Below are 16,951 nucleotides of genomic sequence, written 5' to 3' on the forward strand. Positions count from 1 at the left end.
TCGATTACTCCACCTAGGCTGCACTGTCGAGTGCAGATCCACTGAGCGCAGCGCAAGCTAGCAAGACAGAAGCTAAGCTCGTTGCAACATGGCAACTGCCTCAACGCTACCCAAACCTCCCCCACCCTCATTCAGATCTGGCGTTTGGAACTATTTTGGTTTTCATGTGAAGTATGACCCTGAAGGTAAGCGTGTCATGGACAAAAGTAAAACAGTATGTCGGATGTGCCACGCAATGCTCAATTTGTGGGAACTAGTGCGTTAGCGCAGTTAGCTTGTTAACGTGTTGACGCCGTCCAGCCCCACGCGCGGTAGCTCGTTAACGGAGATTTGCCGCGTTATGGTGTTAATGTCATTTTAACGAGATTAACGCTGACAGCACTAGTGGGAACACAAAGAAATATGACTGCACATTTACTCCGACATCATCCTAGTGCAAAGACAAGTGGAAGCAGGCAAAAAAAAAAAACAAGCACGCATGCTACAAACTTTACCCGAGTCATTTAGACAGCCGTTAGCACATGATTCTCCTTATGGGGACCTGATATGTTTAATATGCTGCTGAGAATATAGCCCAGAAGAAGCGTATAGTATAGCTTTTATTTTGGAAAGAGCCATTTCTCTGTAATAAACTCTCTTTTCCAAAGATGAGTGATTTCTCCATCAGATTGATTTTTTTTTTAAATTTTGTTGTTTCAGCAACATTAAATTTAAAAACTGTACTTTTGAGTTAAAATATATATTTATAATTTTAATAAATGACTAATTAAAAAGGCATGAACATTTTTTTGTATCGAAAAAATACCAAAGTATCAAACCGAACCGTGAATTTTGTGTATCGTTGCACCCCTAGTATATATATGACACTCCAGTTATAGACGCTGGCTCTCGCTTTGGGGGTCTAAAGAGCACTTGGAACTCTTGATCAGATCACCGTGGTTTATTGCTATGGCACACAGTGTTTCTATAGTTTCCCTCTTTGTCTTTGTGACCTCCTATCTCCAGACCAAATGACCAGTTAGGGCCTTGAAAGGGAAATTGCATGCATTCCTCCATAATCGTAAGAGGTATTTACATATGCTCTCTAAATAATTATGTGGTCCAGCCGGGAGCATCCAATGAATTTTTCACAAAAGCACTTTCTGTTATTTACATTCCTAAAATGTAATGTGGTTTACTTATGCAGCTGGACGGGCCAAATCAAAGCGTTCGTTCCCTGGGACCAAGTGCAGGCAGAACGAGAGGGAGAAAGAAAAGAGAGACAGAGACAGGAGGGGGGCTGAGGAGAAAAAGTTCAAAGCGTGCAAGGTCAAGCTTGAGGGTCATTCTCTCAGTGCCTTTTCACAGCCTGCGTGAATACATAACCGGCAATTGACTTTCTAATCGGGAGGGACCTCATAAAATATGCGGTTTAATAATAACGATTATCATGGGCCCTTTTTTGTTTCCACCTTGTGTTTTAGTCTAGAAGCATCTAAAGTGAGCTGCATATGAAATAATGATGGAGCAACTGCTGGTGCTGGATTCCTTTTGGCTGCATGTTACGCTGCTGAAATACAAAATGACAGCCGACCATTTCCCTCTTGCCCGCATTCATAAAAGCCTCTCCCTTCTGGATTTTTCCTCTGATTGGATCAAAGCTTTGACCTGTGTTTCCAGGTGGCCTTTCCTGATCCCACTGGTGCCTCCAGAGTGGAGACCTTTGCGGGGGCACCTGGGAATTGCCTGATCGGCGGCGTAGTCGGTGGCTGTCACCGAGCTCTTGTCTGTTTGATGTCACCTCTGACACCAGCCTCTGTAGCGATCACCGGGGAGATCTGACGCCCTTGCTGGGCTGTGAATAATAGAATACATCTACCTGTCTCAGACCACCGTTGTCACCTGTGCTCTCCTATGATGAAATGTTCCCATGCTTACCTCCGTGGGTGATGTGTTCTTCCTGTCCGTTTCAGGGTACAAAGCGAGGTGATGGTGGCGAGCCATGGGAAGGAGCTGTCAACAAGGTGGCTTAGCTAGCAGTGCCCAGTGTTCCCATAACGGCCAAGGAGCGCCTGAAGAGGAGAGTGGAGAGTCAAACATGGCAAAGGATGACAACGGAGAACTGGGGGAATGGAGGACTTCGCTCTCTGAGCAGACTCACTGGACTTCAGTTAACAGTGAGAGACACCAAGTGATGTTCAGTGTGCTCTCCTTTCTCATTTGTTCAATCTCCAAACTCCCCCACACACTTAAAACTCATCACAAATTTGTGTTTGCATTTTTTAGTGTAAGCATTTGGCTCTTTTTTTGGTCTTAAATGTTTTTTTTTCCTCTTTTTTTTCCACAACAAGTGTCTGTGTTTTTATTTCATAGTTATTCCACAACAGTCTCCTTTCCATGAACCGTTTGCTTCCAATCACCTGTAATCAATGACAGCTCCCCCGTTTCATCCTCTGGCCTGTCAGGCTTACCCCAACAAGACTGTTTAAGAGGTCAACACTTTAACATGTGAATCTGTGAGGTCGTTGAGGGTCGACAAGTGCCGATGCAAGTGTGGATAAACGAACAGATAGACGGATGGATGAGGATGTGGTGTTTATAGCGGGTGATCGAGCAGCCGTGAGAAAGCTAGAGCTGCGGTTTGGCCTGACCTGTTGCTGTTTCGGAAGAGTCTGTCACTCTTCGCATTAACTGACCAAAGGCAGCGCTCCTGCCAGTTGGCTGACGAGGGGATGTTTGATTTTTCTGAGATTGCGTCAAAATCAGGCGAATTTAGGGAGGGTTTTCCCCCAGCTCGTGATATCGGTCACGTACAGTAAATCAGCACACAGGAAGTAATATTCATGGTAGTGTGGCTGTGGTGGTTTTCATCAAAGCCACTGTCCTCATGGAGCACACGTGTGTGTCAGGCATCATCTGCTGCGGATTAGCGAGGTCTGGGAATGTCTGTGGGTTGATCTGGCCCCCATCATTTTGTCACCACATGTCACTTGTTATACCCTTTCTAATAAATTTGACATATTTTGTATCGTATGTATAACCCGTCACATATGGATTTCAGCTTGTTTGCAAATTCTTTCTGCATAACATTCTGACTTTATATGCACATCGCTGTCGACATTAAGCTCAATGTCAGCATTTAAAAACAGGATTCAGCAGTCTACTGTCAGGGCAGAGGTGCATTCACAGTCAAGGTGCCGTACAATGCATCAGGGCTTCCTCACTTCTGTGCCTTTTCTTTCTTTACAAAATTGTCTTTCTCTCCACCACCCGTTTTTTTTTCCATTTAATTCTCTGTCCTAACCTTCCTCCTGCTCATTCTAGCTATCTCTCCTTCTCCCTCCTTCTACCCCCTCTTCCTAGCCTCTCTCTAAGCTGTTTGGAGATACATTCCTCATTCCTTGAATGCACACAGAAATGCTGGGTGCCCTGGCGTCAGCACTTCTTAAAATGGGCTGCTGCCACTGCTGCTCCAGCTCAAGAGAGAGAGAGAGAGTGAGATGAGAGCAAAAGGAAAATCCAGTAAATCGGCCAAACTCAGGAAAGTACTTTCATTAAAACAAGTTTCTTTGAGAAGGTGGAGGTTGATATGGAGCAGCCTTATCAGAAGTGATCAGGCTGCAAAGTGCTACAAGCTTTAGAAAATAAGGATGCATTTCATGTGTACACATATGCAGGGTGGAGACTTTATTTGGCTGCAGGAATCTGCATCACTGAGCTGAGCAGTAAGCGCCTGTCTCAGCTCTGTATTTCTCTGCTTGTTACCAGTTTCACTGAGAAACAGTTTCAGTCTGTGTGTGTGTGTGTGTGTGTGTGTGTGTGTGTGTGTGTGTGTGTGTCTACCACCTGCTAAGCCATTATCCCTATAGATCTCCTATTATCCAGTCCACACACGATGAGATTTATTTCTCACCCTGGTCAGTCTCCATGAGAGGTAATTACTAAGCAAGGAAACATGGGACTTCCTGGAAGAAGCTTATCAGAATCCAGACACCATCCACTTTCTTAAATGTGACTGCCAAGCTAGGACTGATAACACAGAGCTACACTATCCCTCTCCTTTTACATATTAACCACAGTTTCCTTCTTTTTCTTTTCTGGCTTTTTTTTTTAATGCCACGATTAATAATTTTAGACTAACTGGGTAATATGAAAGATGAAGCAGGGATAATTCTGTTCTTTTCATTTCTCTTGAATACCATAATTATGTTAGCATCACATCATCTAACAGTGCTGTAGAGTTTTAGCAGTTTTAAACAACAGAACCAGGCTCAGGGAGGGGCCAGGTTTCTTCCTGAGTCTTTCCTTCTCAGTGTTGCCAAGTGCTCCTAGGAGGTCGTCTGACTGTTTGATTGTTGGGATTGTCTCTGTATTATTGGTATAAGATTGAACTAAATTGAATTGAACCAGATGAATGGTATCCAGTGAACAAGACACACCAGTCAGTCAGATTTAAAGAATATTTGTGGTTTATTGCAGCATACGTGTTTTCACAGTGTTGACCATCCTGATCGCTGGGGGAAAATGTGTATTCTGCAATCAGTTGGCAAGAGGTGGCAAGCTTTTGCTGGCAGTCATTAGCATGGAACTGGGCAAAAAGAGGTGCGCACACACCTCCCTGCGATTGAAATAGGTAGTCATCTTATTACAATTTAAACCTGTAAAGATTTAGCTCTGTGTAGTCTAAGGAGCTTGGAAAGAAAAGCAGCTGGACTTCGGTAAGTTGAAGACTTTTCACCTTTCATCCGAGAAGCTGCTTCAGCTTTAAGGTCAAAGGTGGAGCTCCTTAGACCAGCGGTCCCCAACTCCTGGGCCTCGGACCGGTACCGGTCCGTGAGAGTTGAGGCTCAGGTGTGAAATGTATGGTTTTCAGGGTTTTTTTTTATCGGTTTTCATCGTTATTTTGTTATCGTTTTTATCGTTAACTTGGTTTTCCTGGGTCTTTTCACGTGTGTTATGAATACATTTTCTTTTTTTCGGTACCGGTACTAGTTTTATTTTGCTGTATTTATCCGCGACACCTTAAAGGCCGGTCCGTGAAAATATTGTCGGGCATAAACCGGTCCGTGGCGCAAAAAAGGTTGGGGACCGCTGCCTTAGACTACGATGACCTGGATGATGAGAACCTTGACTTACCTCTGTATAGTTATAAAAATGAAGAAACTGGTCATACAAACTAAAACGTGCTTATAGTCATTTTGTGGCTTTTGTGTCAGATTGTAAATATGTGTATTCATGCCAGTGAGGCAGCCATGAGAGTCTCTGGCTAATCAAAGAGCTGCTTTTTTCACTTCAGTCTTGGCTCCAGGGTCTTTACCTTACAGTATAAAGCACCGTGTTGTGATTTGTAGCTATACGAATAAAACTGAATTGAACTGAGTTGAATCTTTCACTCTTGCCACGTAGTTATAATTCACATAGTACATCACTAAAACGACAAAAACACAGCCTTTAATCAACTAAAAGTATTTGTTAATACTCAAGCCAGACGTCTCTCTACTTATTTCACCATAGGGCAGAAGCATCAGGCCTTCTGTTTTGCCTCGCTTCTTGAATCTGTTTCAGCACTTTGTTATCTGATAACTCCCTTGGGATGTACATTATCACCTAACAGACTGAAACTAGGAAGAAATTTATCAATCAATATCACGCTGTGGTTTTGGTAATCCCTGGCTATGTGTAATAGGTTGCTGAAATCCACTTTTTAACACGCTGACTCAGTCAGTCGAACAGACCCACCAGGCTCTTTCTGCTGCTCCTCCCTCTGCTCTGCCCTTGATCAACCCAGGGTGGAGAATGCACATGGGGACCACCCTTAGATTAAAGGAACCTATTGCTCCCTTGATCAGTGGGAATGAACTCTAAACATACTCAAACACACAGAGAGAACAACATATGTGCATGATTACATGTACACAAAACACGATGGATTGTCATATGGCAGTATAATATCAACTGAATTTGATGACACACAGGAATACACACAATTTTAAATAGCAACTCTACACCGAGTATGTATATACACGTGCATAAAGTCACAGTTAGATGCTCATATTTCAAGGAGAGACGCCATGGAAACGTAAAATAGGAGACAGAGACGAGCACGGAGCGGGATCCCTCGTTAAAGTCAGTTGCAAACTATGGTGTGGTGTGCGCTGGTTTCACAGGCCGCTGGTTTTAGCTGGGTGTAAGCTGAAACCTTGATGTTGCGATGCCGCTGTCGTCAGAGGGCTGCAATGTGTCGGCCAGATGAGGTTTGCCATTAAGTCCCTATCACCATGTACAGTACAACTCCCAAAAGACCTTCTGAGCAGTCTCCTGTCAATCTGTCTCTGCTTTCTCCTCCTCGCTCCCTCTCTTGGTTGTTGCCATGGGGTGCGGTAGTGCAATGGCGGGCATCTGAGGGCTGGTGCAGAGAGACGTGGGGTTAAAGATGGAACGGCAAGAGAAAGGGGAACGGGCCAGGCGAGAAAGATAAGGATGAAGGGCAGGGAGAAGGGACAGAAAATAAGATGGAGACTGAGAGAGATGAGAAGAAGGAAAAGGGGGTAAGGAAAACCAAAGAGAGGGGATGGTGGGTGTTTCTCCTTTTATTTTTGCTTCCTTAGAAAATAGCTTTGGACTCTGTGCTTGGCTGATAGCACTGCTACTGGCACACGAACACACATAACGCATGCATACACAAACACAAACTCCTTTTGCTTGTTCTGCATGGCAATCACCATGGTAACCCAATGTACAGAACACAATCGGGCTGGGATATTTTTAAGTTTCAAAGGAATGGAAACAACAATAGGGATGACAAAGGGAGGAAAAGATGAGAACTACAGAGAGGGAGAGAGCGAGGGAGAGAGAGAGAACGAGGGTTAAGCCAATCTAAGTGCAAGCAGATGGATACACGAGTGTGTGTTAGGGTGTGTGCGTGTCCAAGGTCACAGCCCAGAACCATCTGTATAGCAAAAGGCGAGAATAAGAGATGGTGAATAACAGGCAGGGCCTAAACACGTTACAATGTCAATGCAGGCAAATTACAATCTAATTTACCAAACAAAGAAAAGTAAACGAAGAATTTCTGCATAGCATCAAAAAAAACCTTTATTAATGGTACCTGCAGCCAAGTGAACTGCAGGTAGTGCTAGCTTTGTTATATTGTACTGTTGTATGTATTGTCTGGCGTGTCAGTTGTGCTGTACTGTGAGACCAGACTGACCCTGTTGCACCAACTGTGTCATACTTGTCAATAGGATTTCCTTAACATTAATCTTAACCCTCTTATGTCTTTGTGTGTTTAAGATAAACAAATTGTGTTTTTTTTTAATTGTCAGAAGCAGAGTAACGTGTTACTGTAATCCGATTACTTTTTTTCAAGTAACGAGTAAAGTAAGGGATTACTATTGCAAAAACGATAATTAGATTACCGTTACTTTCCCGTAGGAACGCTGCGTTACTGCGTTACTAAAATCGTGATTTTTTTTGCGAGAATGTCTCATGACAGTGACGTAAGCAAGTCACGTTTGTGACAACAGCTGTGTGCAGATCAACAATGGATAATATATCGAGTGCGGGAGAGAGTATGAGCGTGCAGCGTTTAAAGCGTGGAAGTACTGACCTTACTTTGAGTTTGATTCCATAAAAAGTGACAAAAACATTAGTGTCCGTTGTGCGTGGGAAGAAAACTTCTTTTTACAGCGAAAAAAACCCCCCTAAACTTCCAAGCAAGCACCGAGTAGCTACGACGTAATGGGAAATTCACAGAGAAACTCGCGGATTCTTCCACTGACCGCGGCACACCTGCACCAGGGTAAACCTCCGCCTACCCTACTCCTGCTTTACAGGTGAAAATAGAGCAACAGGACCGCTAGTCTTTGACTTTATTTATTTTCTGCTGTGTTTTACTTGCATCTATTTGAAAGAGTGAGTGTAAACACAAAAAATATTTTATTTTATGTGCTGGAATGTGCAGAAAATAGGTTTAAATGTTAAACTAATTTCTTCAAGTCAGAGAATGTTGCATATAATTTAATCTTTGCTTGATGCATAAAGTTAAAAGATTAAAACTAATAAAACAAGTTTTAAAAAGAGACTTTTCCATTTGATTACAGTTTGTATGATGGATTATGTAGAAAAAGTAGAATTGGGCTGAAAGATCTATCACTTTATCACCTATTCAGGTTGTAAATCGTGTTTTTAAAAGGTAACTAAGTAACTAAGTAATTAATTACTTTTGAAAATAAGTAATCAGTAAAGTAACAGGATTGCTTTTTTGGGGAAGTAATCAGTAATTAGTTACTGATTACTTTTTTCAAGTAACTTGACCAACACTGGTCAGATGTTTCATAAACACTCCAGTAGAATTTTCTGACTGTTATTTCATAGTTAGCTAATCCCTGATGCATTTTGCCATACACAGTATAAAATCTGTACATAGCCACCATGACTTTAGCCAATGCGCATTATCCTTCTTTTGACACTGAAAAGGCTGAACAATTTATTTACTATGAACCAAAATGAGTGACTGAGACTATAAATGCATCAGGAAATTGTTTACAAAGGTCAGAAGTAGGAATTAAATTTCCCACAAACTTCCCATAGAAGTCTTAAAGCACTTTTACATGAGCCTTACTCTTCAGACACAAACTACTCCCACCTTTTATACTGTGTGTGGCTTTTACTAGCAACAATGGATATTCTATCTGTCTGTCTCTTTTTGCCTAGCGGGAGGCAACCCGTCTTCGTCGTGGTCCGACTCGGAGTGATGGCGGTCATTCTCAGACAGGCTGGAGAAGGTCGACAAATTGTCGCTATCTAATAAAGTTAACGCAGACAGATTGTTAACACGCTACAATCAATCTGAATCAGTCCGCACTGATGAGCGCAACTAATCTGCAACGATTTAAAAGACTTTTTTTCTCTTTTCTTTGTATACAGGGACGAATAAGGGCGGTAGGACACGCGCTCGTAATCTTGTGCGTGTGTGTTTTATGGGTGTATTTGTGTATGTGTGTTCTCCCCAACAAGAATTCATCCCTCCTGTCCAGCTGTAGATTTAGCAAGGACAGCTGAGTTCGTTTCAGAAGTTGAAGCGTGTCACAGGTCAGACACTGGAGTAGGTGGCCTCTTGTAGTCAGACCACCATCCAACAGTTGCCAAATAAATCAGTCTTGCTGAGTAGTTTGGCGAGCTTGACATACCTCCCTCCCTCGCACTCTCTCTTTCTGTCTGTGTCTTCTTCATGCCCTCTTTCTTTTACACACACATGCACGCACACTTATATCCAAACCAACAGCAGTCCATAAAGCCACATCTGTCCTAGCCGTCCCCACTGGACATAAACGACACAGCCACCTTGAAAATCCTTTCCCTTCACCGATGCTCACATTGACTTCTCAGCATCGGTCCGGCGTCATTTTCTTCTTGTTTTTTGCCTTTTAAATTTCTTATGGCAAGATGAATCGTGATAGTGTATTTATTTGTACGTCATTGTACATATCAGAATGTAATCGAGCTGCTCTGACTTGTACAGGGGGGGCTTTGTGCACCACTCGTATTGGCTGATATTCTTGTACAAGTATGTAAGTATGCATGCATGCAAATATGTGCACACAGTTCAACTGCCGCCACCAGCACTTAGATCAGACTGCACTGCGTTCAAACTTGCACTGACATAATGCTTTCCTCATCTATGTGCAGCTGTTCATCACACGTATCGAGGTGCGATGTTGATTTAGAGAATAGAGGAACAATGGGTAGGACCACAGAGGCATGGCTAATGGGAGTGTGACGATCTAGATAGCCTGCAATAGCCTTAAACAGAGCATCTTCTGACTAATCAACAGCTAGAGTTTGCATCAAGTCAGACTTTTTAGTTATTCTATGTTTATCCCTAAAGATGTTTTTGACACATATTCTGAAATAAGATTTCTTCAGTGGGAGTATAATTTACAGTGTGACTAGCACAGTTTGTGATGAGCCAGTCTCAGACCATCTGTCAGGTAGATTTTTGTGCCTTGTGTTTATTCTGATTTTGTATTAGTTAAGGGTTGAACCTGAAGTTTAGTGTTTTATCAGCCCTACCTGTGTCTGTCCTCGGTGCTCTGTTCACGTCCCCGTGTTGTGTCGCAAATCAGTCTGTGTGTTTCCTGCTTTACTTTGAAGGCTCGTGCTCTGGATTTCCTGTTCTATTCTGAAGGTCTATGGCTGTATCCCAATTCAGGGTCTGCAGCCTTAAAGTACGCAGCCTCAACGATCCTCAAGGGCCGCGTACTCAAAGACCGCTAAGGCCGGAAGTGCGAGGCTTGTGAAATGGGACGGTCTAGCCTCCGTTGCGCTGCCCAGGTTGCCTAGCAACCATGATACTAACAGCTGGAAACGTTTCATACAGCTTTGTTTGACAGAAATGAAGGAGAAAATCTTTTGTTCATTTGTTTGTTTGTTTCTACATGAGCTTTGATCATTCTCTGATTAAGCTCAGCTATTGAACGGCGTATATTTTAAAGTAAAGGCTTTAAAACCAAGTTAGTACAAACGTCACTAATGTCACATAACTTTGCCGACATGTGGCCAACAGGAATGTTAACATTATTAAACATTTGCACATAAATAAGTGACATAATATTCAGTACTTACTTAAAGTTTACTCTTCAGGTGCCCCTCATCCGCTGTTTTTTTCCGCCAAAATTATCCACACCCACCGCCGCGCTATGCATTCTGGGATATGTTGGGCCACGAAGTCTACACCGCCACGTCCTTAAAATTCAGGGAAATGAAGGACGCATTTGAGGGCCGCATTTCGAGCAGCCTTCGAATTGGGACAGCCTTCGGCGCGTCGCTGTGTAATCGGCCTTAAAATGCGGCCTTTAAGGCTGCAGACCCCGAATTGGGATACAGCCTGTGTCTGTTGTCATTGTGTTCAGCTTGTGTCCTCCAGTCATCGTGTGTATTAGGATCAGCTGTTCTCCCCTCCTGTGTGTGATTACCCGATTACCTTGTGTGTGTATATTTAGTGGGTGTCGGTCTGTGTTCGTTGTTGGCTCGTCTGAGTTCATCTGTGTCTCTCTGCGTTTGTCTGCGTTCTTGGTATCCTCCGTCAGTCTGCGTCTCTCTGCCTTTCACCCCGTGTCCTGAGGATTTCAAGTTGCTCTTTCGTTTTCCCAGTTTAGGTTTCCGTTAGTGTTTCTCGTGCTTCTTTGTCTGTTTCTGCCACTGTCACCTGTAAATAAACTCTCACTCATATCATCAGTCGGCTGCCTGCATTTTGGGCCCTCCTTTCATTCCACAACACGACTGCTGCCCCAGCCGTGACAGTTTCAGTAAGGATTTTTTTTAGGTGAAGCCCTTCCAGATTTAATGGGCTGTCAAACCAAATATGGAGCAGTAAATGTATTTACTCACTCTCATGAAATACATGAAGCTGGAAACTTGGTGGCCCAGAAAAACCCTTTTCTCTTGAGACCTCTTAATTCTCTTCTTAATCTTCTTCTTAATTGTGAACAGTTTTGGTTATTAAGTGATTTCTGTATTTGTGACTTTTCTTGTGTTGAACTTGGCTGATGTGATATCATTCAGTGCATCAGTCAGGACAGAGTGAAATTTGAGTAAACATCTGATGACAGTCGTGGCCTGTTTGCTAATGTTGCCAGCACTATCAATCACATGTAACCAAATCACACGGCCCTCACGAGTCAGATCAGAGAAGTTTGGGAATGTAAAAGTCTCAAAGAGGAACAGACAACCAGTTACTCTTATTTCAACATCTACAGTCAAACTAAAATCACTAATAAGGCACAGGGAGAACATTCACACCGCACACAGAAATGTCCCCGGTAACCAAGAGGTTCAAAAAGAGAACCTTTGGCTGTGAGACAACACTAACCAATCCAGCAGACCACGTCTTAGGTTTAAAGTTGGCCACTTGCAACCAGAGATTGGGAAACTATCAGTAATTTAGGATAACAATAAAAATAATAACATGACTCCTCCAACCTAAATCTTCAACTCAACAATAAGTAGAAACAATGAGACGATAAAAAAAAAAGAGGAAAACTAAAATTACTTGATGGAGGGAAAACATGCAAAAAACTGTCTGCAATTCCAGCAAAGAAGAAAGTCTATAGAGAAACATCCTTGTTATCATATGTCATATGAAGTATATATTGGAGTATCTGCTGAGGTGCATCGCAGTCTAGCGTTGTCATCTTACAGGCTCGCATTGAAGTTGATGTCTCAAACATGTTTATTAGATCCATGTTGCAACTTTTGTTTGCAGATTTTGGATTGCTGAATGTGTAGGTGCGTTATATACTAATCTAGGTAGGGATGGGTACCGGGTACCGGTTCTGACATAAACGGTAGTAACCAGACCGAAAAGCAGCGCACATTTCGGTGCTTTTTTTCCTAAGCTGTGATACACTTTCTTCTTCCTTACATTTGTATTGGCGGTTGGCAAACAACTGAAAGGTGCATTACCGCCACCAACTGGTTTGGAATGATAGCTTTAGATTCTAGCCAATCATTTTACGTTTCCGAGGATAGTAGGCGGGTCCAGGTACGTACGTTCTTTTAGAGCAGAGCTACAGATTAAAAATGCCCAAGGCGAAGCGGTCAAAAGTCTGGCTGTACTTCACAGCAAAATATGCAAACTCAGCAGCCTGCAACAAGTGCTTTAAGCTGATACTGTGACACTGTCAAAGGAGGTAACACCTCAAATCCGATGAAACACCTGGCGACGCATAGTGTTTTTTTTTAAAGCCGAGAAATGCGCCGTATTTGATAGCTTGCTGCGAGACCTCACACCGAGCACATCTACTGCTTGTGGGTTGCCTGTTATCGGACCCGGAATTAGCAACATCCCCCAAAAACCTGAAGAGGAGAGTCCTGGCCCCTAGCCCTGCCAGTGTAGCAGAAATGATGACGGATGATGATGCAGCAGCAGCCGTTCTTCTCTGTGTGAGTAGCTTAATGTTGTTCGTGTGTAATTTACGTTGAGTAGGCTAACCACGTTATTACATTAATGCATGTAAGGTGAACAGCAAACACCATCATAGCTACATGCAGCTGTCTTCTTGTTTGATGGCAGATACTCCCTTCACCCTGGCCAAAAAGGCTAAAATGACCAAAGAAAAAGTGGAAAACAGTTAAACATGAGAGGTTTTTGGACAAAGTTTGTGTTTTTTTCCATTGTTTAAGCACTGCTTCCAGCCAAGAATGATACCATATATGCCCCATAGCTGCAGAAAAGGCTAACATTGTTATCTTTTTACAAAAAAACAGCTGAACATGAGAGGTTTTAGGACCAATTTTGTGTTTTCCATTCTTTAAGCACCGGTTTGAGCACCGTTTAAGCACCGGCACCGTTACAAAAGTACCGGTTTGGCACCGGTATCGGATAAAACCTAAACGATACCCATCCCTAAATCTAGGTTTTAAAAGTTATGAATTTTTGGCAGTCAGTATACTTTGAACAACGTGTTTGTTGAATAGTATCTTCCTGTCCAGCAACAAATATAATAAAAAGTGCCAGAGTGAAAATAGCAATGCATACATGCAAACTGCAGTTCACGAGAGCCTGTAATCAGCTTAGTGTCCACTCATGTGCCCTCATGATGCACTTAAGTTGATGACTCCTTCTGGAGATCTGGGTCGTAATGACAGAAACAAGACACAGAAGTCCTCACAGGTCTTCGGGTCTTCACAGGATCAAGCCGATGACTTCTATCAGCGTCGCGTTTTGTGGTAATGATCCAAACTGGAGACGACAGACCGGCGTCGTGCGCCGCTGCAGATAGGGCAGGTTGAGCTCCGTGTGTGTATGAGTTTCACCATGACAATATGCCTCAAAAGATAATTTGATGATCTGTGTGTTTTGCTGCCAGGTTATCCCACCACCTCCACCATCTCCTCCCAACCCCTCCTACTCTGATTCCTTTACAGCCGCAGTAACTTATTAATTTCTGTCAGCTGGTTTTCCCCTGCCATTTAGAGATACTACCAAATCACATTATGTCTGTCATGGATTATGTGTACAGGCAATACATCTCCTTGAAGAAGAAAGGAGGAAAAAAAAAAGATCAAAGATGTTCTTACAATCACCTCTAAGTGGATACAGGAGGTGGAAGTGTTTTCATGCATGTGCGTGTTTGCAGCCCACGTGTGTTTTATGGGGAGTGCAGATAGTCGACAGAAAGGCTTTACGTTTTGCTGACTACATACGTCGTTTTTCTTCATTTATTATAAACTTTGAGGAATATTAATCATCGGCTGGGGATTGTGTTGAGTGCAGTTTGGGATATTTAAGGGTCACTCATGCAAGAGCTGCTGAAGGAATGAAATAAGAGATGCTCATCTCGTGTTATACCCAACCGAGTCAAATAATAACAACAGAATCTGAGAGGCCACAGAGCCATATTCCCATATTTACCCATATTTGGGTGTGTGTGTGTGTGTGTGTGTGTGTGTGTGGTAGAGGATTTGAAGCTGTCACTTTGTAATTACCTCAGCAAATACAGGCTTGGAGAGAGTTGACTGAAGTCTTCCAGTTGGACAGCCCTGGGAGAAAATGAGAAGTGACAGGCCACATAACACAGCGTGGGACGTAAATAACTTTTACCCCCCTTTCTCTCTCTTCCTCGCTCTCTCTTCGTCATAGAAACACGGATGATACTTCAAGGATTTCGAAAGAGAGAGAGACGGAGAGATGAGCCGAAATGAGAGAATATCCCTCTCTTTCATCTTTTGAAAAAATCTCTGACATCCTCTCTCACTTGCTTTGATGAAAGTCTTTTTTTTGGTGTTTTATCCTCTTACATGAGGTGTATGTATTATAGCCTGCGTGCTCCAGTGTGTGACGCATTCACACACACACTGGCACGCACCGATATCATTTTCTCACCAGAGTGTGTGTAGGTGGCATGAGGAATTGTGTTTTGTGTACGCATGTGCGCGCGCGCGTGTTTGAAGGACTTTTCTCAGAGCCTGTCGGCATTGGAGGGCCTGAATTTTTCATTCGGCGTCCTCGTCGAGTACAAAAAGTCCAGGGTTTTTGTGTTCTACCCGGCAGCCGCTTGCCTTCATTTCTGTTGTCCGGGACTTCCTTCACTGTCCTGTGTTCTTTAAGCTCCAGGCAGGTTGTTACTGACACAGAAACACTGTTGTTACAGCGCACGCATGTGTATCAATCAGTGCCGCGTATGTGTCGGTGTGTGTCCTGCATTGATCACTGAAGGAGCACTTCCACATTGGCAGAGACTGATGATATGTCTGCGAGCAACTTCAACCCCCGTATATGTACATTGACAGTACACACACACATATTCACACAAATACATAGTATACATCCTTTTATGCTTTACCATCCTGCTTCTGGCTCTTTATCATCAGTGTCTTTCTGCTGTTTCTTTCTTCTCTCCCGCCCTCTTTGCACCTCCACCACTCTGCCTGGCTCTAGTCCAGCTATAGATTGTTAATTGCGGTTTGTACGTGATGCAGGGTCTCGCCTCCAAATACTACAGCGGTGTTCTTTGGCAGACATCAAAGTGTCGGCGTTTCATTCCACGGGGATTAGTGATGGTAGTGTGTGATAATGCCCCTGCCTGCTCGCTGAATTAAACGCCCATGGCTGGGTGCAGGTACCAGGAATCTAATGAACACGCAGTCTTACAGGCAGTCGTACACACTACGTACGCTCAGACAATGGGAGAAACACGCAGGTTAGGCAGACACACATCAGAGCCTCATTACGGAAAAATACATACATTAAACTGTGAACTAAACATCACGTCTTCCATCTGACGGGGAAAAAAAGCATTTTATTAGCCAATCTGTCCACAAAGATCCACAGTACATGTCCTTCACTCATCTCTCATCTTTCACCCTGTGGCAAACTGGATTTTTAAACGTCTCATTTTTGATCATTCCCCCATACTCACGATCGACTGTGGTTTTCTCTCTCACTCTCTGTTTTTCTCATCCTCTTTCTCTCTTTCTCACCAGCAAAGTTAATAAAAGAAAAGAATTAGTAATAACATAACAAGAAAAAGCGCAGTCTCTATAGCAACTCTCGCCATGATTTGTACAAAGGACAAATGACAAGTGTTTAAAGGGCTGCGGGGCGTTTTAATGTTCAGTTTATGTTTTCTCTCGTCGACTAAGAAGGTCTCGGGAGACGGCAGGAAAAACAGCCATGAAAGAGAAATTACAGAGACAGACCGAGGGAGAGGCCGAGGGAGGGAGAGTGATAGAAATACGTCCTTGGTGATCAATGCGTGTGCTATTGTCTGTTCTGTTTCTTTGCCTGCAAGGACGAAAGCAGAGGAGAGGAGGCAAGTGATGCATACGAACAGGGTTTTAAGGGGCTTATAATAAATTCCTGACCAGACCACAAAAAGAAGTAACTGCACTGCTGCTAGTGTTTAGGTGTGTCTCTGTGTCAGGACATGTTTCATACTGTATGTATGAAAATGTTGCTAGACTTTGTTGCTGCTATTCAGCTCTTTTAATTGAATAGACAACCACACTCACAGGAGATTTAACAGGCGACTCACAGGTAAACCATGCAAGTACCAGGCTGGAATTCCTTTTGTATTTGGAATCTCCTGTTCCACAACATCCCAAAAGATCTGTTGGATTAAAATCTGGGGACTGTGGAGGTCCTTTGAGCACTATGAACTCATTGTCATGTTCAATTAACCAGTTTGAGATGAAAAGTACACAGTGATTGTGAAGGGATGGACATGGTCGGCAACAGTATTCAGGTAGGTTGTGGAGTTTCAGCGATGCTCAGTTGCTCTAAGGGGCCCAAAATGAGCCAAGAAAATCTCCCTGACGCCATTGCAACACCACTAAATACACTCGTGAGACTGGACCAGGAGTTTTGATATTCTGTTTTCTGATTTTGGTGAGCGTGTGAGGATTGTAGCCTCAGTCTCATGTTGTTAGCTGAAAAGGTTTTATGTGTTGTGCATTCAGAGATGCTCTT

General features: G+C 43.2%; 2 protein-coding genes and 2 long non-coding RNA genes across 5 annotated transcripts in view; 1 reads left to right on the forward strand and 3 right to left on the reverse strand.

Moving 5' to 3' along the window:
• frmpd1a (FERM and PDZ domain containing 1a) overlaps window positions 1-16,951 on the reverse strand; it is a 434,267-nt gene that overhangs the window by 178,639 nt on the left and 238,677 nt on the right. The gene's annotated exons all lie outside the window — the stretch shown is intronic.
• Window positions 1-16,951, reverse strand: part of LOC146516241 (uncharacterized) — a 220,187-nt gene that overhangs the window by 66,174 nt on the left and 137,062 nt on the right. The window lies entirely within an intron of this gene.
• The window catches only part of LOC146516242 (axin-2-like), a 100,287-nt gene that overhangs the window by 14,574 nt on the left and 68,762 nt on the right, over window positions 1-16,951 (forward strand). For both annotated transcript variants that reach the window (XM_085164197.1, XM_085164198.1), the window contains exon 2: window positions 1,953-4,581. The gene's annotated coding sequence lies outside the window, so the exon portion shown is untranslated. The remainder of the gene's footprint in view (window positions 1-1,952; window positions 4,582-16,951) is intronic.
• The window catches only part of LOC146516243 (uncharacterized), a 72,296-nt gene continuing 57,323 nt past the window's right edge, over window positions 1,979-16,951 (reverse strand). Inside the window, exon 3 of the long non-coding RNA XR_014874748.1 lies at window positions 1,979-2,051. This is a non-coding gene — a long non-coding RNA (uncharacterized LOC146516243). The remainder of the gene's footprint in view (window positions 2,052-16,951) is intronic.

This window comes from Neolamprologus multifasciatus, chromosome 6 (genome assembly GCF_963576455.1).
Source record: "Neolamprologus multifasciatus chromosome 6, fNeoMul1.2, whole genome shotgun sequence".
NCBI lineage: Eukaryota > Metazoa > Chordata > Actinopteri > Cichliformes > Cichlidae > Neolamprologus > Neolamprologus multifasciatus.